Source organism: Sarcophilus harrisii, chromosome 4 (assembly GCF_902635505.1).
Source record: "Sarcophilus harrisii chromosome 4, mSarHar1.11, whole genome shotgun sequence".
NCBI lineage: Eukaryota > Metazoa > Chordata > Mammalia > Dasyuromorphia > Dasyuridae > Sarcophilus > Sarcophilus harrisii.
Window position 1 is genome coordinate 224,161,719 of NC_045429.1, and position 26,917 is coordinate 224,188,635.

General features: G+C 32.7%; 1 protein-coding gene and 1 non-coding gene across 2 annotated transcripts in view; both read left to right on the top strand.

The window, feature by feature from the left end:
• ME1 (malic enzyme 1) overlaps positions 1-26,917 on the top strand; it is a 238,082-nt gene that overhangs the window by 143,264 nt on the left and 67,901 nt on the right.
• LOC111721003 lies at positions 14,806-14,907 on the top strand. Its single transcript, XR_002770389.1, has one exon. It is a non-coding gene; the product is annotated as a U6 spliceosomal RNA (small nuclear RNA).

Here is a 26,917-nt window from a genome sequence, read left to right on the forward strand (position 1 = left end):
AAGCTTGATGTTATGCTATACTTGGCTTGTGCCCTTTGTTGTAACCAGACCTTCATTGAACACCCATCCAAGCCTCAAAACCTATAGAGCTTAGCCAATGCAAAGTAAGTGAGAAAGCTGTATTATGTAATATATTTTTTTGCTCATCCTATCTAACAGTTACATGGGGCAGGTTCCTCTCTTGGTAAGTGCTTCTAATTTAATCCACATTGAACAAAGTTTGTGCTCAAAGAAAATATTCAAAGATTGTACTAAGAAAAAAAGAAACATACGTTTATGTAATTGACTTGCCCTCCCCTCTTTCTTCTACACATTGATCACTACATATTGATCAGAATACTGGTTTTTCCTGGCCCTCATAAGAAGAAATCTCAGTATTAAATGCTACTTTTCATTAATTTTAAAAATGATAGGTTTTTGACATTCCTTTGATTATTTTCCAACTCACCAGAGCTTATATTAAAATTCTCTGGAATGACTTTAATCATGAGGCATTGCTATCTAAATCTGCATGTGGCTCTGAAAAATTTCAGAGTATTTCTTCTTAAACTAGCATGATTTATGTTTAAAGATTTTTACACCTGGTCCAGTCACCTTTCAATATAACAGCTGAAGGAGCACTCCCTGGCATGTTTTTGAATATTTCTGTAAAATAGATTTTAGAAATTTAAGACCTGGCTCCATTTCCTAGATCTGTTGTTTACAAAGGGGAGAAGTCCCTTTACCTTTCAAGGGCCTCCTTGTCTCTAAAATCAGGGTACAGGGAAAAAATTAGGGGATACTGACTGCTGAGGGTTCTAGCTCCCATATTCTCTCACTATATATAATCTATTATCATTTATATAATATTGTATATGTGGAGGTATGGAGGAATTGTTATCTTTGTTGATAGAGAACCTGTCATAGAGCACTATGAGATCATAATTACAATTAAAACAGTATTTGTAGAATTTATTCAAATTTATCACTGTTAGAATAGAAATATTTCTTGCAGTAGAACAATTACACACACACACACATATATATATATATACATGTACATATATTTATACATGTATATATGTATATGTGAAATATATATATATCCCTCATAAAGTAATACTGGTTTAAGGAAGAATTTAATTGGAGACAAAACCAAATGTTTAAGGATTTATGTATTGCAAATAATTCTAGAAATCTCACTTAGCTGCTTTGTTGGCAATTCTTTGGACAATTTTGTAACTAAAGTACAACTTCCAAGTTAAATATCAATACGCAGTTTTACTTTGTAAGTACCCATTCACACTTTTGGAAAAAAATTAGTAATTTCATTTATGTATGTTAAAAACTCCTTTTAGGAGTACTGAGTTTACAACATAGTATTTACACTCTTTCTGTTATAGTTTGCTTGCATTTTTGGTTTTTTCCCGGCTATTTTTATCTTCTTTCTAAATCTGATTTTTCTTCTGTAGCAAGATATATGTATAAATATGTATACATATATTGTATTTAACATATACTTTAACATATTTAACATGTATGGGACTACTTGCCATCTAGGTGAGGGGTGGAGGGAAGGAGGGGAAAAGTTGGAACAAGTTTTTGCAAGGGTCAATGTTGAAAAATTACCCATGCATATGTTTTGTCAATAAAAAGCTATAATAAAAAATATTTCCATCAAAAATAATAAAAGCTAGCATTCGTATTTAAAAAAAAAAAAGGAATACTGATATAGTGTTCTTTATTGGTTTTCTGGAGGTCTTGAGAGCAGCCTTTGTTTCAGCAGATTAATCACCACTAAGAATAGCCAGATATTAAAAGTCCAAATCCTTTATTATCTCCTTCACTAACTTGTCTTCTTTCCTGGGGCCTGGGCTAGCTTTCTTAGAGGCCTTCCGGAGTCTTGGTTTCAGTGGAGAAGCTAAGGAGAACAGCCCTGCCACCAACGTGGTGTGAAATGGGATGAATGAATCTGTCTCTCCTTGCCTCTTAGAGCTTGAGCTCCTGCGTCCAGTCCTCTTGTCTTCTCTGGCCCTGTCTCGGAGCTCTCTGAGTCTCTCTCCAAGCCTTTCTGAGTTTCTCTCTGGCTCTGACAGGCCTTGGTCTCAGTGAGGTAAGTACAGGAGGCCAGACACTACGTTGCTGTGAGATGAATGAATCTGGCTCTGAGTCTGAGTCTGGTAAAGATTCAAGGACTAAATAAGACAGTGTAGTATCCCTTCCCTTCTGGAGCTTACAATCTGATATGAATTATTTAAGTAACAGAAGTGTTAGCCAAACATTCATGAGCCACTAGTATGTATAACAATATAATAAATGCCAATTTCTCCCTTGTTTCTGGAAGTATGTCTGGCCACAGATATATTCTGGATCATAACATGCTGAGAACTTGAACCCCATTTTTTATCTTTCTGTTTCTTTTAGCATGATATATATGACAGGTGATAAAGGATGTATAGAAGTCTGTTATATGAAAGGTGTCTGAGGTAATACAGAATGGGAAGAGATAATGATTAGCTAGAGAAAATCTGGGGAGGTGATTTTGCTAGCATTCTTCAGATTTTTCAGTTAGTGTTAGTAAGAAAAGGAGGATGTAGTTAATCCGTATAGTTCAAGGGGAATACTAGAAACAATGTCTAGAAGTTATAGGAAAGTTATCAAGGAAGAATTTAGAGTAGCTACATGGCACAATGGATAGAGCCCTGGACCCAAAGTTAGAAACCTGAGTTCAAATCTAGCCTCAGATATTTAACACAAATTAGCTGTGTGTCCCTAGGCAATTCACTTAACTCTAATTTCCTCACACTCATTTATTTATTATAATTAATTAGAATTGTCCAAATGTGGAATGGACTGCTTTGTAAAATTGTACACTTGTTACTAGAAATTCTCAAGGAAAACTAATATCTTTCCAATAATGTTTTAGAAAACATTCCTGCATATGTGAATTTCTGAAATCCTTTCTGACACTAAGATTCTTTCATTTTTATGAAATTGAGGTATGTAACAGTTAGGAGTTGCTTTACTTCACAAAAGTAGGACTTCACAAAACTAAGCTTTCCTGACTCTTCATTTTCTTTTATATCCTACTGTCTCTTGGTGAACTCTTCTAGAACTAATCCATTCAACTTCTACCTTGTCTGAACTCTGTACACTTTTTTTTTGTAAATTTACATTTCAATTATAAAGCACCTTAAGATCAAAGACAATATATTTTCTTTTCATTCTTTTTAATGTCTTACATAGTGATGAACCCTATCTATTTAGTAAAATTCTACTGCTTGATTAAGTCAGTATATCATCTAGTATTGCTTCTGTAATGTTTTGATAGCACCTATCAACAACAGTAAGTTTTTATTAAGCTTTATAATGATTATTGCCTTGGAAGTTTGATAGTATTGATGTTATTAAGTATATTAAGAAGAAACACAGAACACCAGATTTCCTTATTGAGAATTTTTTTCAAGAAAAATACTTTTGGCATTTGAATAATATTTTTCCACTGGAAATTTCTGACATTCTGTTGCCAAGTATTCCTTTGTTTCTTAAAGCTGGAGAGAAAAAAATCCCTGGTAACATCCTATGACAACTCAAGAGATTATTCTCTTATGTTTCTTTGATTTCATTAACACTTCATGCCATTTTTCCCTGAATCTATCCATTTTAATAGTGAAAAAGCAATCACCGTTTTCCATGTTAATGCACAATTGATTCATAAATATAAGTCTAATTTATTTAATATCAATTTATATGGTATTTGTATTTTTAATTATTAATATTGTGTTTGAAAGGCCTCATTAAATTTGCTGCTGATGCCACTTTTGTTGGCTTAGAATTTTCTGATTTGAGTCCAAACAGACTTCTTTGTTTTTGATAGTTTGCCAGAAGACCACAGAAGCTATAATTATATATGGAAAATATTTTTAAGCAGTATTTTTCAGGCTAACACACTAAGTACAGCTGGTTTGGTATATTTTCCAAAAAAGATTCCAAAATGTAAACCAGCTGCTTTTATATTGCTTTTCAGTTTAAGTTAAACTATCTTGCAAGATACTCTTAAAATGACCATTTCTTGAAAGACTATAGAGGATTAGTGATTATTTAATGCCTTGTCTAGAATTTAGTTAAAATAACCTGCCTATAATAGGAAAAGTGTGCCTGCTATAAATTTAGGTTAAAAATCAATTTGTAAAAAGATTTTAAAATATAAAAAAGTATATGTTAAGGCTAAGAAAGGAAAATTCATACCTCATTTTAGATATTGAGTATTTTTTTAAGTAGATTTCATTGCAGATTAGTAATATTAGAAACAAAAATTTTGTCAGTAAACATTTCTTAAGTTCCTACTGGGTGTCAGTTACTGTGTTAAGCACTGGACTAATAAAACTAATTTTGTGATATATCAACTATAAAAGTCACCAAAACTTTTTTTGTGGGGAGGGTGTCCCCCTGTCAAAGCAAACTCTTCTACATCAATCAGTAACATTAAGCACCTACTATATACTAAGCACAGTGTTAAGTTCTGGGGATACAAAAAGAGGCAGAAGACAGTCGCTGCTCTCAGGGAGCTTATAGTCTAGTGGAAGAGACAATGTGTGAACAAATATATACAAAGAAAGTTATGTATAGGATAAATAAGAGATAATTATCAAGAGGGAAGGCACTGGAAGTAAGAGAGATTGGGGAAGGCATCTAGTAAAAGGTGAGCTTTTACATGGAACTCAGAGGAATCCAGGAGAGTCATTTGATAAAGCTTAGGAGGGAGAATATTCCGGGCATGGGGGATAGTCAGAGAAAATGCCCAGAGATGAGAAATGGAATATCTTGTTTGTGGAACAGCTAGGAGAGCCAGTGGTACCAGATCAAAGGGCCCAGACGGCTGGAAAGTGGGGAGGGAGGGAGAGAGAGATTGAGAGAGGGAAGAAGAGAGAAGAGGTGATGAAGGGCTTTTAATGCCAAGCAGGATATTTTGGATTTGATCCTGGAGGCAATCTGAGCTGCTAGAATTTATTAAGTAAGGTGATAAGATCAGTGCTACACTTTAGGAAATCACCTTGTGTGGAAGTTAGATTGGAGTGTGGAGAGGGAGGCAGATCCAGCAGCAGGCTACTGTGAGAGTCCAGGGATAAGGTCACAATGCCCTGCCCAGAGTGGGGGCAGCGTCCGAGGAGAGAAGGAAGTGTCTTTGAGAGAAAGTAAAGACAGAATGGGCAGGAGGAGAGAATAGGGTGAGATGTAGTGAAGGGAGCCCAGGATGACTTAGGTTGTGAGCTTAGGACTGGAAGGCTGGCTTTACCTTCTACTATAGTAAAGAAGGGAGGAAGGAAGAGGGCTTAGGGGGAAAGTTGATGTGTTCAATTTTGGACAAACTGAATTTAAGATGTCTATATATGCCATTCGAGATGTCTGAAAGGCAGTTGGACATGCAAGATTAGAGGTCAGAGAAGAATCTGGTACAGGATGCGCTTTCTGAGAATTTTTCCTTAGTAAGGAAATGGTAACTAAATCCATGGGAGGTTGATCCATTCCATTTTTCTCCAGCAGATTGTTCCCCTCTTCTTCCGGCTCTTTTTCTAATCTTGCCTCATCTACTGATTCCTTTCCTGTTGCTTACAAAAATGTCCTGGTCTCCTCTATCTTTAAACTTTTATTTGATCCAATCACCTTTGCTGACTTGTCCTTTATTTCTTCTTCCCTTTCTGATTCAGCTTAAGAAAGTCAGCTCTATCCTAAGTGCCTACTTCTTCCTCTCCTCTAACTGAATTTTAAATTCTGTATAATCTGCCTCAGACCCCATTACTCTTTTGAAATTGGTTTCTCCAAAGTCAGCTATGACTTCTTAATTAGCAAATCTAATATCCTTTTCTTGTTTCGTATCTTTGTTTACTCTACCATCTTTGGCACTTCTGTATTTAATGATGCTATTTTCTTTTTTTCTCTTCTTACACGTTTTCTCTTCTTCCCTGTCTAAATACACCTCAGTATTCTATTTCTTCAGAAATCTGTTTCTTCTAGGATTTCTTGACACTCTTATCTCCTTTTCCTTGTGTAAACCCTCCTTAGTTTTCTTTGGGTAGATCTTCATGTAAATCCACTCATACAGAAACCAGAGAGCTCTGTCCTGAATTCTATTCTCTTTTTCTTATATATGATCTTAATGATCCTGTGAGTTTTTTTAGATTTAATTATCATCTCTATGCAGATAGTTTCCAGATCTGTTTATCTAGCCCTACCTTTCTCCTAAGCTCCATTCTTGAATTAATTAAAAAAAATTTTTTTAAACAGCTTAAACACTACACATTCAAAACAGAACCATCTTCTCCATTGGTGTTGAGGGCACCGACATCATTCCAGTTACTCAGGTCCACAACTTCAGTATTATCCTCTATTTCTCTCTTCCACTAATTTTACATAGTCAGTCTCTTACTTCCTTATTGTTTCTGTATTCATAGCATTCTTCAAATTTGTCCTCTTCTCTCCACTCTCAGATACAAATCTGGTGTAGCTTCTCATCCCCTCAAGCCTGGACTATTGTAATTGCAATCTGTTTGGTCTTTTTACCTCTGAATTTTTTATATAGTTGCCATTATGTCAACAGAGTAACAAGTTGAATTGCCTCCAAAAAGTAGGACTTGTAAATTCTTATAATGCCAGACCACTACACAGATATTCCAGAGGAATAGCAGAGCATCAATATTCCATTTCCCACATCTGTAAAAACATAAAAATCCAAAGTTATTGGGCATTTTTTTCTGACTATATGATCAGTTGCCCTCAATATTATATGGTTTGTTTCACAAATTAATCGTGACTTTAAATTAATACAACATTGCAAAATGATGTAAAGTGTAATTTATGGAGAAAAAAGATGTATTTTGTACTGATTTTGCTTCATTTTGTTATTGTTATAATGATATTATATTGTGACATACAATCTGTGACCTAGTTGGGGAGGTCCCATTACTGTTTCATAAATTTTTATCCCATCTCCATTCCTTTGCCTATCTTTTTCTTTCCCTCTTGATATTTGTCCATCTTTCAGAGGTCATCTCCTTTACACAATACATTCTTCAGGAACTTTTATTGGTCTCTCAGTTTTGTAACTTGCTTTATAGTGATACTCAGAGCATCATTGAATAAAATTATCTCTTCAAGTTTCATCTATCAAGAAAATTGACATGATCTTAATATATGTGACTCCTTTAGGATTGCAGTTTGCTCTACTAATTCAAGTACTTTTTTTAATAAATAATAACCAGAGTATGGTCTTTTGTTTCTTAAAACTCTCAGTCTTAAAAAGGAAAAGATTTTAAAAGTCATATAACATGATTAATGTTAATAGCAATAGGCCAAAAAAGAGAGGGAAGAATCAAAAGAAGATAGCAGATATTAAGTACTATAGGTGTCCAAGTAACGAATATAAAGTCTTTTCTCTTTTATGGAAAGTATAGTATTTGAAGGTCCTTTTGAATACTAAAGTTCTCTCATTTTAAAAGTTTCCTTTTTTAATGGTCATTAGGTCTTGATACCTCATCAAGATATTGTCCACTCTTATTTGCATTACTACCAGATTTCTTAAAAACAGTAATCTATATTTGCTATTTCTCTTTCTTTACCAACTTTGTCACTCAAATCCTTGAAATGTTTCTTCTAATACCACTTTCTCTTAAAAATTTCCATGGACCTCTTACATGCCAAATTCAATAGTCATTTCTTAATCTTTTCATTTTGAGTCACACTGCTGCTCATCTGTCCTTCTAAAATTCTTCATATTCCTTGTCCTCATTGAACAAAATTTTTATTAGTTCTGCCTCTCTACTTGGATAACTTTTAAAACTTCTGTAGTATTTTTTCCTTTTTTTTTAGTGTTGGCATTTTCCTAGGGTTCTGTTCTTTCCATCCTTCTATTTTTCTCCTTTGATAAGTTCATTTATTTCAATTATTAAGTTCAGTTATTTCAGTTCATTTATTTCAGTGATCACATCTGTGCAGATGATTCCCAAGTTTATATCTATAGCTGTGACCAGCTTTCTAAATTCCAAATCCTCATTTCCAGCTGTCCAATAAATATTTCAGCATGTTTCTTTTATCTACTTTACATATAATAAATATCTCCTAAATCAAACTAAAATGGTAGATCAGAATGGTACTATATAAAGTGTCCATACTCAAATTTCAGCAAAGCATTTCAAAAAAGTGTCACAATTTGATAGAGATTTAGGTAGATTCTTAACTAGAGAGTGGATCTTTGTGCTGATTAATGGAAGGATAAGAGCCTTAGTTTTGGCTCTGTTTTATTCATGACTTAAAGGGATACATAGCATGTTTATTCAATTTATGAAGGCATGAACTCAGTTGAAAGAAGTAGCTAATATGATAAAAAACTGATTAGGAATCCAAAAGATTTTGATAAACTGGTCCTAATCAATTGAATTTAATTGAAGTATATGTAAAATCTTTGACTTGAGTTCAAAAAATCGGTTGCACAGATGTAAGATGGAAGACAGACACGTCCTAAGTGTTGTTCATATGAAAATGATCGGGGGATATATAAAACCAAGTATAGCAGATAATTCCTCCTGTATGTGCACAAATGTTTGTGGCAGCCTTCTTTGTAGTGGCCAGAAACTGGAAACTGAGTGGATACCCATCAGTTGAAGAATGGCTGAATAAATTGTGGTATATGAATGTTATGGAATATTATTGTTCTGTAAGAAATGACCAGCAGGATGATTTCAGGAAGGCCTGGAGAGACTTACACAAACTGATGTTGAGTGAAACGAGCAGGGCCAAGAGATCATTATATATACTTCAACAACAATACTATATGATGACCAGTTCTGATGGACCTGGCCATCGTCAGCAATGAGATGAACCAAATCAGTTCCAACGGAGCAGTAATAAACTGAACCAGCTACGCCCACGAAAGAATTCTGGGAGATGATTAAGTATAATCTAATTTATTTAATATCAATTTATATGGTATTTGTATTTTTAATTATTAATATTGTGTTTGAAAGGCCTCATTAAACTTGCTAATAATTGCTAAATAATAAATTATATCTAGCTATATTTGCTAAATAATAGGCTATTTAAAAAAAAAAAGATAATCCCTGCCCTTAAGGGATAAATCCATCAGTCATAAAATATAATCTGTTATTAAGTATTAAATTATATAGTATGGCATATAAAGGCTAAAGAATTTCCTAAAAGAAAAAGATAAGTATGGATTAGATAATAAGGAAAGCTTTCAGTAATCAGTAGAACGTAATTTGGCTTCAAATGATAAGTAGGGAGAAAATCATTCTAAGAGAAAGACTGTTGAATTTATTTTTCTAGCTATTACAGGAAAATTTTTACTTTTAAATTAAGAACAAGTTAATAAAATTAGTAAATATGAAGAAGAATTAAAGAAGTAAATATAAAGAAAATTTTTGATTTGCCTGGAGACCAAATACAATGTCAAACTTAAGTCTTGCTTGACAAGCCATTAGTCTCTAGACTGTGTTAACAAGAAAGATTATGTCTGTTTGACTCATGTCTAGACATTGCTTGTTTTATCCAGTGTGTGACTGGCATTGACTGACAACTGTGTGAGGTGAAGTGGACTGGTAAAACTCTACTTTATCCCTTTTCACATTTCCACATAGAAGGTAGAGGAAGGGAGGAATGAGTTGTTTGTTTTTTAACATTGTGAACAAGTTAATATAAGTGTTTACCATGTCTTAGTTAAATATACCATCCATAAAAAAACAGTGGAATCTAGATCTTATCAGCAAGTTGCTACTGTTAAATTTTTATTGTCTTTAATCTTTTAAATATGTCTCATGTTGGAGGAATTCAAGGACTTAAAAATTGAAAAAGATTAAGAGCTCATAAATGTTCAGTGATAAACATATATATATATACACACACACAGAATGAGAGAGAGAGAGAGAGAGAGAGAGAGAGTGAGAGTGTGTGTGTGTGTGTGTGTGTAAAGGCTGTTGGCATCCATATTTTTAAAAATTCAGATTCTTTTATTTTTAATTTGTAGAATAACCAATGCCCTCCCTTGCGTCACAAAGTGAGAATTTGGGCTGTATTTTTTAGTTCTTCACATTTTCTCCCTTGATTCTCCTAAAATGTCATTAGGTTACAAATGAACAGAAAGCCAAAATCAACCCTGTAAAATCATCTTACTCTGTGTAATGATGGGTTAGATACTGCTTTCTTTTTTCCATACATATTTATCATGTATGTTTTATCTGAAACAATACCAAGATGAAGAAAGTAAATATGATGATGAGAAAATGATTTACTTAGAATAAGTGATTTCCAAATTCAACAGTGAACCATTGTTTTTATAGTATATAAACTATATGTATAGAGAGTTCTGAAGTGCTCTAATTTACAACTCCACATCTAGTGTGCTTTTTTGACTATCAGATAAAATTGATTACCTTTCAGAAATTCTATTTACTAAGCAGTATAGTAAGAATAATTATTATGAAATATCTCCCTATTTATAGATGCTTGAAGCTGCTTTTCTTGTCTATTTTGTCCTTAGGCTTTGGGGGTTGAGGTTTTTGGGGGAGGAGATTAGCTCCCCATGAAGATGCTACAATCAGCCATTTTGCTCCAGGGACATAGGTCCTGACCCCTCACTTCTGCCCCACCCTCCTACTTCTCCAGTCAACAATAGGACTTTTAATAGATCCTCTGAATTTACATGGTTCCCTGGGATGGAATGAATAGGAAAAACACCTTTTTTCCTCTTCCCTCAAACTGTTCTTTCAGGGGCTTGGTTTCAAGGATTTGGCCTCCTGGAATGCACTATTTCAAAATGAATTATTTTGTTATACATATAAGCACAAAAGTGTGTTTGATTCTTTCTGCTAATACCAAAATATTTTCTGTATAATGTCATTCTTCTTCATCTATTAATCAAAACAATTCTCAAATTGATTGTGGCTTTCTCCACATCTCATTTATATCTTTGATTTGATCAAGTATTTCTTTCTATAATTATATTAGTTGAGATGGAGTTAGAAACCCTATGTCTTAGAGTATCAGGTATTTTGGGAGGGGTATGCAAGTGATGATGAGATTGCAATTTATTTATAAATAATTAAGAGAAGCATTGTAGATTTTTAATATTCAAACAAATTATGTTAAACCGTATTTTACTCTTTAGTAGAATATAAAGTCTTTCAGGACCAAACCAGTTTTTTTGGTATCTTTTTTTTATCACTATATCCCCTATGCTTAGCATGTGCAGGCATTTACTAAATACTTGTGAAATTTAATTTTGTGGCAGCCTTTATTTCTACTGCTTTCATAAACTAAAATGAAATAATTTTAATGGCTGAAATCATATAGCTGGAAAGGTTATTAGAGTTCAGATATTTATATAGTTGAAGTGACCTGGCAGAACAAGATTTAACTGGGATAACAGAAATGTTATCAAATAACTTTTTTTTTAAACTTCATGACATGTGACGTGAAATAAATTCTTGGCCACAGGCATGAAATCTATTCTAAATAAAAGTATGGTCTTGTTTAAATTATTATAACTGATTTTAGAGAGTAAAAACAATTTAAATTGTTAGCATCATGAATATATGTATGGACTGGAAGACAACAAGACAGTGCTTAGGGTAAAACCAGCTCACTTTTTTTTAAGGGAAAAGTGGTTCATTTTAGAAGGAAAACTTTTTAGTCATGAAATTGTTATATATTTTCATGAGCTGTAAGTTATGATTTTACTTGTAGAAAATATTTGAGTTGGAATGCTTGATTGTGTTTCATAATATAGTTATGTATACTTTCACTAATTGAGGACAGGGTAAAACTTGGAAAGCAGTTTTTAAACGTAGATTCATTTGAATTGTAAAAGAAATTGGAATCATAGATAGTATTTTTGGCTGTTCTCTATGTTTAGAATTGATTTTTGCAGGAGATATGCTCATGGCAAATCAAAAAAGTCCCTTTATTATCATTCTGCTAATAATGATAGGGAATAACATAGCTAGCCTTTCCCCAAGGATTAAGTCTTTGAGATGTCACCAATTTGTGGGTTAGCATAACTCAATTCCTCAACTTCTAGCCATATGTGACTTGTTCTTTGAAAATAATTTTAATATCCCTACTCAGTTGAATTTGTATTTACTCAATGTATTGTTATTTAATGGATATCAGTTGTTGGTTTAGGGGGGTTAGTAGAATAGAATTAAGTTTGATTTTGTTAGTGATTTAAGAATAAGAGACATGAAGGTTATAATTAATTAATTCACCATATAGTGACGATAATATTACTTGTGTTTGATTTTTAGGATAGATTTATACTTTATCAGTTATGAGAACATATATTAATTTGTATTAGAAATTTGTTGTATTAGCACAATTCACCACCACCACCATCAGTGCCAGGGAACTTTGCTTGAAAACCAAAGCTTCCTTATCCTGTTGTTACAATGTTCTTAAATCCCAGAATTCTACTGACCCAACATAATGATTGATACCCCGTGGAAAGCTTTTCCTCTGCTAGGATGGCCTGTGAAAGACCCAAGAATTCTAGTAGTGATTCATGGACTTCTCCTTTGGTTAATAATAGGAATTCCCTAACTTTTGAAAGTGAATAGTTATAAGTTGTAAAGCCTCATTCAATTACTGGTGGCCTCTCAAAGGCTAGACCTCAACTTATGAGCAGAGGGATGCTTGACCATGAAGAAAGTCTTGGATCCAATTGCTTAGGGACCACCAGTCTCCCTAATAAATTGATTATGCTTGTAGTTTTTGATTTTTGTGAACCAATTAGAAGGTCAAACTAGAGATCTTAATCCCTTTTGGTTGCCCTCCCTAAGGAACCCAAAAAGGAACATGCCTATTTTATCCTTAGATTTTGGGGGTTGAGGTTTTTTGGGGAGGGTTAGGGGAGAGAGCTTTCCATGAAGATGCTATAATCAGCCATTCTGCTGATTGTTTTTTTTTTTTTTTTATTTCATTAATTAATGGAATCAAAATTCAGTAAGATTCAGAAAGTGTTAGGATAAAGAGAACGTAGGAAAATAGTACCAAAATTAGAGTAGAATTCCTATGAATTTTAATTGAATAATTCCACAACTCAGAACTCAAAATGAAATAAGTTTGCTATTTAACATTAAAGTAATATGTTGGAGAATTATGGATTGAAATTAGATCTCTTAACTGCTCAAATCTCAGAACTCAGAAAAAACAGTTCACTTCTACTTTTTGATTGACAGAATATTCCCAAAGCAGTTTCAGTTTGTTAGTCTCAGAGACTCAGTGTTTTGACTGTCATTCTGTGGAATTGGTTTTGACAAATTCTTAAAAGGTACACTTTATAACTGCACTTAAAAAGAAAGACAAATTATTACAGGATGAAAATGTGATTTTTTTTTTTTTATTAGAAGACAGAATAGGAAAATTTTTAGACCACCTTCAGTTTTCAAGAGAATAAAAAGTAAGTAAAGCTGGAATATATTTGCCCTTCTATTGCTTACTGCTTTTAAGCAACCAACCTGAAGATACCTGTTATCAGCCCTTGGTTGGGACTCCCAGATTGAAAATGAATCCTATTTTTGTAGTGGCTAGAAACTGGAAACTGAACGGATGTCCATCAGTTGGAGAATGGCTGAATAAATTGTGGTATATGAAAATTATGGAATATTACTGTTCTGTAAGAAATGACCAACAGGATGATTTCAGAAAGGCCTGGAGAGACTTACACGAACTGATGCTAAGTGAAATGAGCAGGACCAGGAGATCATTATATACTTCAACAACAATACTAGATGATGACCAGTCCTGATGGATCAGGCCATCCTCAGCAACAAGATCAACCAAATCATTTCTAATGGAGCAGTAATGAACTGAACTAACTATACCCAGAAAAAGAACTCTGGGAGATGACTAAAACCATTACATTGAATTCCAGTCCCTATATTTATGCACACCTGCATCTTTGATTTCCTCCACAAGCTAATTGTACAATAATTCAGAGTCTGATTCTTTTTGTACAGCAAAATAATGTTTTGGTCATGTATACTTATTGTGTATCTAAGTTATATTTTAATATATTTAACATCTACTGGTCATCCTGCCATTTAGGGAGGGTGGGGGTAAGAGGTGAAAAATTGGAACAAGAGGTTTGGCAATTGTTAATGCTGTAAAGTTACCCATGTATATATCCTGTAAATTAAAGGCTATTAAAAAAAAAAAAAAAAAAAGAAAATGAATCCTAGAGTGCTCCCTAAGACAGAAAAGCTTGCTTTAAAATCAGGAAGGACTTGAAAAGTAAGAAAAATTTAATGGATGTGGGTGTGTAGGGTATGGAGGTGTGTTTGAAGACTAGAATAAGGTAAGGTAAAAAAGCAGGAGGAAAGAATTCAGCTTTTGAATGAATTTATGGGAAATAGACAAAAAAAGTTAACCTTAAATCCTTTTTAAAAATTTTAATCTCTATCAGATAATTTTTTCAGTAATACAATTCTTATTAATTTCAATTAATATTTATTATTTTAAAAATAGAAGCAGATACTTTAAATCAAGAAATTATTATGATACAATGATTTTATATCATTTACATTATGATGTATTGTGATAAAATGATTATGATACAAATCAAAGACTAATTCTAATTTAAGTCATTGTTGACTGTTTAATAGTGAGGCAAATTTTATTATAAATCTCAAAGGATGATCTGCTTTACTATCAAAGACTTAATGAAATCATTGTGTTTTTTTAAAAGTCAAAGAACTTGTTTAATACACTATTTTATATCAATGAAAGGTACTATTTTTAAATTTACATTTAATTAAACCAGTGTGAAGGCAGCACAAACACTACAATTGGAATGGTACAGAGAAAATTATCATGGCCCTATACAAAAATTACATACAAATTTATGAAGTGTTCTTTTTTTTTTGTTAGTATCAGCATAAAATAATAGTTGCTTTTGTATGATAGAGACTATAAATTGAAAAAAAATAGTTTGGACTAATGATGATCTTTAATCATTGTCAAGTAAACTCTTTTATAAAATGAGTGGATGATTGCTTTTCTAGCAAAGAAAACTTTGAGACGGAAATAGATGACTACAATCTCTTGAACACTCTACAATGAGGAACCAGGAGGGATGTTAAACTTTGCACTTGATGCACATTTTAGTTGTTTTAGGGTTTATTTGACTGGAGTTAATTATATTGTCATAATTTTTCACTTATAAGCAACCAATTCTAATGACCTAAAAGGCCTCAAAGGAATTGGAATAAATTATGAATTTGTGATCCTTGAAGAAGAAGAACCAGAAAAAGTGACAGTATTGCAATTAATTGGTTTTATGTAATAAAATTTTTTTATCAAAATATTAAGAAAAAGATCCTTATGAAATTGAATTATATGTATATCCCTTTGAGGAGTTTTTAGTAAAAGGTCTTTCTGATAGGTACTGCATGTCTTCCTTCCCTAATCAGTATGAGACCACAAATGAAATTTCATAAAACTTTTAAAAATTAAGAGGAAATATACCAAGTACACATTAACTAATGGATTGATAGAAAAGAAAGGATTATTTCTTCTGTCTGGTTTAAATAGTTATATTAAAGGCCTTTGTAAAATATGAGTAAATATAATAAGGAATTTATTCTTTTAAGGTCACAAGTAGGATTGTTAGGAAAATAAAAAGTATTGTTTTGATTCGTGGGGTTCTTTGAAGAAATAAGGAAACAATTAAAAGAAGCTGAGAGTGCCACCATAAACTTTTTTGAACATGAGCTAAACTGAAAACACTGGGCCCTTGGGGAAATTTTGGTTTAAATATTGCCAAGAGTAATTATAAATCAAGAATTGATTTGATTAAAAATTTAATGTGGGTATCACCTCACACTTACCAGAGTAGCTAATACGACAGAAGGAAAGTTGATAAATGTTGCTGAAGATGTAGAAAAACAGGAACATTGATGCATTGTTGGAATTGTGAACTGATCCAACCATTCAGAAGAGCAATTTGAAACTATGCCCAAAGGGCCATCAAACTGTGCATGCCTTTTAGTTCAACAATACCATAACTAGCTCTCTATCTTAAAGAGATCATAAAAAGGGGGAAAAGACCTGCATGCACAAAAGTATTTATAGCAGCTTCTTTTTATGGTAGCAAAAGACTGGAAATTAAGAGAATGCCCATCAGTTGGAGGATGGCTGAACAAGTTGTGCTATATGAGTCAAATGGAATATTATTGTATTTTAAGAAATGATGAACAGCAAAAAGTTATCAAATTGTGCATACCCTTTGATCCAGAAGTGTTACTACTAGGCTTATATCCCAAAGTGATTTTAAAGAAGGGAAAGGAACCTGTATGTGCAAGAATGTTCATGGCAGCCCTCTTTGTGGTGACCGGAAACTGAGTGGATGCCCATCATTTGGAGAATGGTTGAATAAATTGTGGTATATGAATGCTATGGAATATTATTGTTCTGTAAGAAATGACCAGCAGGATAATTTCAGAAAGGCCTGGAGAGACTTATATGAACTGATTCTGAGTGAAATGAGCAGGACCAGGAGATCATTATATACTTCAACAACAATACGATATGATGATCAATTCTGATGGACGTGGCCCTCTTCAACAATGAGATGAACCAAATCAGTTCCAATAGAGCAGTAATGAATTGAACCAGCTACATCCAGCGAAAGAACTCTGGGAGATGACTATGAATCGATACATAAAATTCCCAATTCCTCTATTTTTGTCCACCTGCATTTTTGATTTCCTTCACAGGTTAATTGTACACTATTTCAAAGTCGAATTCTTTTTGTAGAGCAAAATAATTGTATAAATATATATGTATGTGTATATATATATAAATATATTTATATATATATGTATTGTATTTAACATATACTTTAATATATTTAACATGTATATATCCCCATCGGGGGGAAGGGGTGGGAGAAAGGAGAGGAAAAGTTGGAACAAAAGGTTTTGCAATTGTCAATGCTGAAAAATTACCCAATGTTGAAAAATAAAAAATTATTTACAAATAGTTTGTAAATAAAAAGCTATAATAATAATAATGATAAAGAAATGATGAGCAGGTAGATTTCAGGAAAACCTGGAAACAGATAAACTGATGCTGAGTGAAGCAAGCAGAACTTGGAGAACATTGTACAAGGCAATATTATGTAATGATCAACTGTGATAAATTTAGCTCTTCTCAGTACTACAATCATCCAAGACAATTCCAAAAGACTAGTAATGAGAAATGCTATTCACATCCAAAGAACAAACTTTGGAATCTGCATGCAAATCCAAGGATATTATTTTCACTTTTTTTTTTTTTTTGTTCTTCCATTTTTTTCCCTTTTGTTCTGTTTCTTTTTTCTCAACATGACTAATGTGGAAATTTTTTTTAACATGATTGTACATGTATAACCTAAGTCAGATTGTTTGTCATCTTGGAGGGGGGGGGGAATAAAGTTGGAACTCAAAAATCTTTTCAAAATGAACATTGAAAATTATTTTTTCATGTAATTAGAAAAAAATAAAATGCTATTTATAAAAACAAAAACTAGGATGACTTTCTCAAACACATGGCTAAAATCTAAGTAAACCCTGTTTAATACATTTTCCTGATCTACCATTCTAGTAACTTTGTTAAAGAAGAATGTTCATTTAGCTTGACTTGACCTGTTATTGATAGAAATCATATTGGCTCTTTCTGATCAATACTTGTATTTTAGATATTCACTAACTTTTAATATAGTGTTCTACAATGAAATTTTTTTAAAAAAGAAAATATTATATGATCTCACAGTGAGAAGTAATATTTACAACTATCTCCAATGGTATTTGGGAGAAGAACATAATTGTTATGAAACACAGTGCCTTTCTTGTGTAGAGGCTGAGCACTATAGTCATCAGACTTTGTGGTAATTCAATTAGACAGATTTCTCTACCGCTAAAAAAAATAAGGTGTTTCTTTAAACTTGGGTTTTAAAGTTAACAAATTTGCTGATACATTTCAGAAATTCACAGTACAACTGAAAAAGCAAACACTAAACATTTTACAGTATTACAGAAGTCATGACTCAGAAATTCTTTAATTAAATTGTGCAAACTAAAAAAAAAAGCTAGACATATGATAAACAATTGGCCTGTAAATAAACGATTGTTAGTGTGATTATTTTACATAGGGTCAAGGTTTGGCTATTGTAAAGATGAGGTTCATTTGGCTGAATTCATATCACCTGATTGGTAATTTTTTTTAATTTAAAAGATTCATTCTACAAATAATATCTTGATATATTGTTAGATTCTCTCTTCAAAGCCTTATCTAAATCAAATTACCTGAGTTAGATAAAGATTGTATGAGCCACTAAGAGTATAGGAAAGTGCAAATTCTTTAGTCTAAGGATTACTAATTTTATGTTCTTTTAGAGCCATGAAGTTTCAGCTAGTTTTCCGTGCAGTTTAATACAGTCACTTCAAGTTTGCTTTTTCAGTAACTCAAGGTTGGAGTGACTGTATTGAATTGTATTGAGATCTGTTTAACGAGAGAGATTTTAACAGGGATCTCTACAAACAACCTAAACTGGAGAAGCAGATGTGCTAGAAGAAACTGCTTTGAAAACCAACCTATTCCAAAATGCCTAACAACATATTTCCAGAAGACTAGACAACCACAGATGTTCTTGGAAACCAGACAACTGCATGAGACTTTGTTCCCTAAGATATGATGAACTAATGAAATGGATAGTATTAAGAGACTGAATGTTGAACCATTTCCACTTATTCCTTTCCCATGAGCCATTTTTCTTTGTAAGACCTGTTTAGAGAAGGTGACTTCCTCTATTACCTCTATATATACTTAGGCCTTAGCTATCCATAAAAGATGGCTCTTTTAAGGACCAAAGGGGGAAAATTGTGAAATTTAATTAGTATTTACTCAGTGCATTGTTGTCTAATAATATCAGTAATTATATCACCTAAGTAGAATAAAGTTTGATTTTATTAATGATGTAACAGTAAGAAATATATTGGTTGTAGTTATTTGACTCAATATATAATGACAATAATATTATTTGTATTTGATTTATAGGATAGATTTATATTTTATCAGTGAGATCTGATATGAGAAGTTTTGTTGTATCTGCTGTAATCTGCTGTATTAACACTATCTTTTCCCACACCTCCACCCCACTCCACTCCTAAGTGAACCATGCTATTCTTATTCCCAGAGTATTGCTGGCCAGATATGATTGATGGCTTTTGCAAAGCTCCTGCTGAGATGGCCTGAAGAAGGCCTAAAAATGCTGCTGATAAAATAGTAATGATCAATAGACATCTCCCTTAACCAATCATAAGAGGGAACAGTCATGAATCATAAAGCTTCTTTCTATTTTTAGTGACTTCCCACGGTCTATAAAAGGGCCTAACACAAGTGCATAGGGATTCTTGACCATGAGGAAGATCCTGGATCCAGTGTTTAGGGAAAACCAATCTTCCTAATAAATTGATCATGCTTGGAGCTTTGTCTCAATTTTTTTTTTGTTTATTTTTTATTGGGGGGGAGGAGTTTGGTAGCAAATTGGATTTTTGAAACTCATAATTCCAAATTTTAAAGAACTGAGAACAACTATTCTTTGACCACCCCTGAAAGGAGGTAGTAGCAAACTAAACCTTCCTGTAATATGGGATATTTGGAATTATGAAAAGCACTTAGCTTGGTATCCTTTTTAAATCCTAATATTCTTAGTTTTATTCTCTCTTTTATTAGGTGATTTAAAGATCTCATGTGTATTATCTACATAAGAGAATATTAAAATTGAATACAATTTAGATACCACTATTTTTGCTGAGGGATTTAGGGTTAAGTGACTTGCCTAGGGTCACACAGCTAGGAAGTGTTAAGTGTCTGAGACCAGAATTGATCTCAGGCCACCTAAGTGACCCTAGATATCACTTTTTAAAAACCATACTTTAAGTTGGGATTTTGCTCAATTCAATATGAAACAAACAGCATGCAAGTTAAGATTTCAGATTATGTTTTAGAGTCTAGGATTCCAAGCAAAAAAATTTAGGAAAAAACTATCCAGTGGATGCCCTACCTTCCACCCCATCAACTTCCACCATTCCACTATGGGGAAAGATGTATTTGGAAAGTATTTATGCCTATGGTTTCAAAATAATTTGAAAAACTAAAATATTATGGTTTTACCAAGAACTGAATAGCATAGGGAATCAGGATAAACCGAAAGTGCTGGAAAAAAATCAAAGGGAAATAACAGGAATACTTTAATGACTTATAGCCACTTTATAAATGTCTTAGTGATCTTTTATGCTATGATAATAAATAATAACCTCCATTGATAACTTTGTAAGCTTGAAATTCACTTAAATGTATATTCTTTTATATATTTAATATCATCCCTTCTTTACTTTGCTTAGAGTGTGAGATACTTGGAATGTTAAACTCTTAATGTTTTAATTTACAACTATAAATTAACCGAATTTTTCTTTAGGTTTTATTATTCAGCTTTTCATTCTTTATGGATAAAATAAAATTTCAACTTTTCCTTTTTCACTAGATATCAAATATTCTGCAGAATGTTATCATTTTTAGCTTATAGGAGAGAACAAACTGACTAATGCAGTACATGTGAGGAAGAGGAGACAGGACTTCTTTCCACCACATCTGCTTATGATTTAAACCTTCCCAACTTCCCAAAAATCATTTGTAGGTCTATTCTGACTCATAGTTGTAACCATGTACTTTTCTGTCCCATACTGTTCCTTTTGTCCCACACTGAAGCATCATCATTAATGTGTCAATTTTAACCAAAGATCTCTTGTTCTTTGATTGTTTTCTCATAAAAGACCAATAAAATCTCTGTAGAAACCCTCAAAAAGGGCCAGTGTTCTTGATTATGTTAGTGAACGATTATTTCACCTGTCTGCCCCTATAAGGGAATTGTGGATGTTTTCAGAAAACCCAAGATAAACCTGGCTATTATTTTGCTGCTCAGTAGTAGCCTTTCAAACAACTCTTTCCTGAGGGAGTCTTCCTCTTCCCATAAAATTGCCATATAACTCTTCTTCTTCTATGATGTCAACTCTGATAGATGATTTCCAACTCTGAGAAGCATATCTAAGAAAGAAAAATCTTTTCTATTTATTTGTATTAAATTCACTTTCCAGTCATTTAGTTTAATGGTTCCTTTATGTATATGTATCTGTTGAGCTTTCTAGGCCTTAATTTTCTTGTAACTTAAAGATATCTCTCGAGGGATAGCATTTATAGAACTTAAGCCATGGCTTTTAACTGCCAAAGCAACCCCAAGAATTAGAGGGGGATCAAGAGAAGTTAAATTTTTGTCTTTGGTGATCATGACAGAACCATAGTCCTTTTTGAAATCTTGTACTTGGAATCTAGAATTGAAACTTAAAGAAACTAAAAAGATTTGACCACAGATTCCGTTTGACTTTTTAAAAAATTATCAGGGGAATTATAAAACTCCAGTTACCAACTTGTAAACCTCTTTTTAAAAAATCAATCATTAGGGTTAGTTTTATGTGGATCATTTTGGGGTTTACTTTTACTGTGGTTCTTTCAGATCACTTTCCACTTTTTTCATTATGCCTCTGAAATGCATTGTACCTGCAAACAACCCAGAATACTGAATTATCTCATTAGGATTTGATATCCTTGCAAGGAATATTCAAGATTTCTAAACTTATTCTTTAGTTTGTGAACTCTTAGTCTTGTGCTAATAATATTTAATCTTAGTTGAAATGCATGCCTATTCTCATCTATCATTTACATTGCCTGATACTATCCAAACTCTTTGAATGATACTTTTGGAATATTTAATTAAAATGGGTTTAATGATTGTTTACCAGGAAATATATAGGAATTATATAGACTTCTAAGTCTCCTTTGCAGATTCATCATGCATATCCAAATCTGTGCCCCAGGCCTCATGGTGAGTATCCTGTTCTCTTCTTTCTACTTATGGATGATCTCTCTAAGTCCAAGAATTTAATTGTTGTCTCAGTACTAGATCAGTATAGCTATCCCAAATCTGTCTCTTGAGTACTACTTCTACAATTCCAACTGCCTATTTGAAATTTCTCTCTGGATTTCTTATAAATTTATTAAATTTATTGTGTCCAGTAGAACTCCTACATTATGCTTTCTCTTCAAACTCTTATAAATTCTTTATATCTGTCAAAAGTACCACCCTTCTTACAATTATCTAAGTTGGTTTTTATTGATAAAATATTTCTCTCCCTTTAATGTCATGCTTGCTATTATCACTCATTTGAATGTTCATCACAGTTTTCTCTTAAGTCTTATCTGTCAAAGAGGTTTGTACTATTATACTGAACAGGTATGAGTAACATTTAGGACTAAAGTTGCTTTACCAAATCAAATTTTTTCAAATAAATAAGGGATCTTACCTTCTTTGTACCTCTCAGATATAAAAATGTGTTTTATTGTAGCAAGTTGTTATGAAAACCTACCTTTTTTCTTCCCATGCTTTCATTGAGGATCTCTTCAGTCATAGGCCTTTCTTTTTTTAAACGGTATTTATTTTTCCAAATAGATGCTAAAATAATTTTATTTACCTTTGCAAAATCTTGTATTCTAAATTTTTTTCTCCCTCTTCTCCCCTTTCCCCCAAGACACAAGGTTCCCCCCTCTTTTTGTAAATATCCACTCAAATTTTAAATTAAAACTTTTTATGCATAAATAATTTTCAAAATTCATCCTTGCAAAACCTTATGTTCCAAATTTTTTTCTTCCCCCCTTTCCCCCATTCCCTTCCCTAGACAGCAAGTAATACAATATCTGTAACATGTAAAATTCTTCTATACATATTTCCACATTTATCATGCACAAGAAAAATCAGATCAGAAAGGAGAAAAAAAAGAGAAAAATAACAAAAAGTAAGCAAAAAACAAAAAAAGATGAAAAAATTTTTGTTGTGATCTACATTCAGTCCCTCTCTGGGACTGTACTCTTCTCTGGGTGTAGATAGTTCTCTCCATCACAAGTCTATTGGAATTGATTTGAATCACCTCATTTTTGAAAAGAGCCACATCTATCAAAATTTATTGTTGTATAATTTGCTGTTGCCATGTACAATATTCTCTTGGTTCTACTCACTTCACTTAGCATCACTCCATGTAAGTCTCTCCAGGCCTCTCTGAAATCAGCCTGCTGATCATTTCTTATAGAACAATAATATTCCATAACATTCACATACCAAAATTTATTCAGCCATTCTCCAATAGATGGGCATCCACTCAATTTCTAGTTCCTTGCCTGCAAAAAGGGTTGCCACTAACATTTTTATGCATATGAGTTCTTTTCCCTTCTTTAAGATCTCTTTGGATTATAAACCCAGTAGACAGATACTGCTGGATTAAAGGGTATGCACAATTTGATAGCTATCACCCTTTGTATATAGTTCGAAATTGCTCTCCAGAATGGCTGGATCAGTTCACAGCTCCACCAACAATGTATCAGTGTCCCAGTGGAAATTACCCCTCTTAAAAATATCTTGAGAATTGACCAGATGATGATTCCTCAGTGTCAGTTACTTCATCTGAATTCATCTGGTTATGTCCAGTCATACTTCCTGGTCAGTTGCACCATCTCTTTCTTTCTAAAGGTAGAAAAGGGGTAGAAGAGAACTCAGAAGTTAATTTTCGAACTATAGCATCTCCAGAAAGTAAACATCCAGCCTATCTCCAGAGGCAGGGGGACATATTATTGCCCCAGGCAGCCCATTTCATTTTTTAGACACCTTCAGTTTTCTGTAAGCTTTTTCTTATGACAAACTGGAATTTGTCTCTACAGATTCCAATTAGTACTTGTAGTTCTGATTTCTAGCGCAAAATAGATCCAATTCCCCTTTGACTTGGGCTTTGACAGTTCTCATATTCAGAATAGCTGTCATATTTCCACAGTTTTTTCTTGTCCAGGCTAAACATAACTAGTTCCTTCTCCACTTCCTCCATAATCTCCAAGTAGCTCCCAAATCTCTTGGTCACTTTTCTCCAAATGTAGAATAGCTGGACAGCATTCTTCCTGAAGATGTAATATTCATAACTGACCATTATTTTCTAGTTTCAAACTGATGAAGTCAGAATGTGGTAGTATAATTGTTTCATTCTATCTTTCATGATGTATTCTAAGATTATATTTAGCTTTTGGGGTTGCTATATCATGTCATTCCTTTATTGTTATTTGTAGTATACTAAACTCCTGAGGCCTTTTTCACATGAACTGTTGTCTGGCCATATCTCTCAGGGGTTTACAGGCCTGTTGAGGTGATTGAAATCCAAAGAAGGCATTCTGTCTCCAAAAGATCCGTGTTTAAAATGTATGAATGTTACCTTGATGAGTATATATGGGAAAGTTAGGGGAAAGGGTAGTAAGTTTATGGCGAGAAATAGAAAACAGAATCATCTAAAATAGAAATCTGAGCATTAACACCCAGTTTCAAATCTTGGACAGACAGGTAATAGAATTGAGATTTATGTTTGCAGACAGTAGAAATTGGATAGGAGCATCAAATATGGAATATGGAACTGAAAAATGGAAAGGGGTATATGACCAAGCATAGGGGAGAATTGGTTGTCTTAAAGTTCTAAAGATGAAGATGTACTTCATCTACATAAGTTTTATATAGAACTAGACCTACATGTTCGTTTTTTTATGTAGAAATTTGGGAATATGCAACATTGTTTTTCTTACTTCTATAGGATGTTTTTATGCAATTAATCAAAAAACACATGATTTCAAGAAAGTTATGAGTTTACCTCATGAACCTAAAATAATTCCAAAAGTTTATATTTAGCTGTATTCCTACTTTAAAAGTTAAAGATAGGGAGTAGAATTTTATTACAATAAATCTGTTTGGTGGCTCATTAAAAAAAGAAAACTTAAAGCTTTTCTAATATCTGATTAGTATGAGACACTATATAAAGTGTTTTATGAATAGCATATAGGGGGAAAAGAATAGACTAAAATATTGGGGGGAGGTTAGCATTTCCTCTTTAGAAAAAAAATGAAGAAAAGTGGTTATTAAAAAAGAGAACTAGCCTCATGTTTTCTTATGAATTATGTAATGAGAAGATTGAGTATTATTTTAAAAGAAGCTTCTCCAAGTCTTCTTAGAGATTTATGGTCTAATAGGCTTCTCCAAAGTGGTGTATGCATAATAAAAAGGACAGATAGATATTAGAATTGCAAGAAGAAAATATTACAGCTTCTGTGTTTTTATATTAAAATACTTATTATTATTATTATTAATATTTATTTACTGTTTTGCAAAGTTGGGGCCTTAGTATTACTTCATTAGTCAAAAGTCACTAGGTGGTAGCAGAAATAGAATTCCTTATTCAAAACTGAAAATTTCTTTTTCCCCCCATAAAAAAGTATAAATTTTAAGACTTTCTTAAATCAAAAATATCACACTCCCACAATAAGGAAATCTTTGTCAGCCTTAACTCTGGAAATGTGTTAATTTCACAGAGACAAAGTCATATTTTGGACATATATATGTTGAAATATAGGCATGTGTGTTAACTTAAGAAGAACTCAAAACATTTAAAAATGGCTAAATGTGAAGAAAAAGTAAAATAATTCTTAAAATTACTGAGGGTAGGTGGAAATTATCCTATATTCCAAACTTTTTTTTCAAAATAATGGAGCACTGGCCAAAAGAAAGCATATGTTGGCAAAGTCTTGAATTAAATCATGGTCACTAATTTTGAGCTACTTTAGGAAAAGAAAATATTAGCAATTTAAATCAAAGCAATTATATACTATAATATATAGCAGTGTTTTAGCTCAGAAAACATTAATCCATTTCAAACATGGGGCGACATGTTAGGAAACCCTCCCAATATACATGGAGAGTGTAACTAGAGATAACACATTATTTTAGCAATCACTGTTTTGATGCTGGTAACCATGACAAGAAAAAATACTTAGTATCTTTAATAGCAGTCATTATTTCGAAAAGTATTAATAGCTTTGGTTTCATCTTGGAAAAAAATAGTTTAGAGTTTACATTTTAATACAGATCTTTCATTTTGGGCTGCAGTGTCATTGAGAGTAAGTCAAATTTCTGATTTACATTCAATTTATATGTATATCAAACTCCATTTCTGTGAATGATGTTGAGAGATTAAACTTTTTGTGTATCAAGTACAGTTCCACATTCCTTTATAGTCTACTACTAAATACGCTTTTCAAAAGTTGACAATCATAGCGACACCTCTTTTTTTTCAGTATTTAATATGAGGTGTGATTTTAAAATGTTACTATTTTTATTGTTTTTTATGTGAAAATATTTATCTATTTTTCTAATTGCATGTAAAAAAATTTTTTTTTAATTTTTTTAAATGTTGAGTTCCAAATTCTGTTCCTTCAAGAGTCAGCTAGATGCAACAATGAATGAAGCACCAGCCCTAAACTGGAGTCAGGAGGACTTGAGTTCAGATCCAGCCTCAGACACTTAATGTGACCCTGGACAAGTCATTTAATCCCAATTGTCTCAATAAGATAAAGAGTAAGACCAAATTTTATTCTTCCCTCTTAATACTCCCCCTTCACTGAGATGGCAGACAATTGGAAATTATACATATACAGTCATTCAAAACAAATTTCCACACTTGCAACATGTTGTAAAAGAAAAAAAAAAATCCTCACCCAAAAAAGCAAAAAAAAATGTTTTTTTAAAAAAATATGCTTTGATCTGCATTCTTATGTCATCAGTTCTTTCTCTGAAGATGGACAGCATTTTTCATAAGTCCTTCGGAATTGTCTTAGATGATTGTATTGCTGATAGTAAGTTATTCACAATTGGTCATCGTATAATATTACTGTTATTGTGTACAATGTCCTCATGGTTCTCATT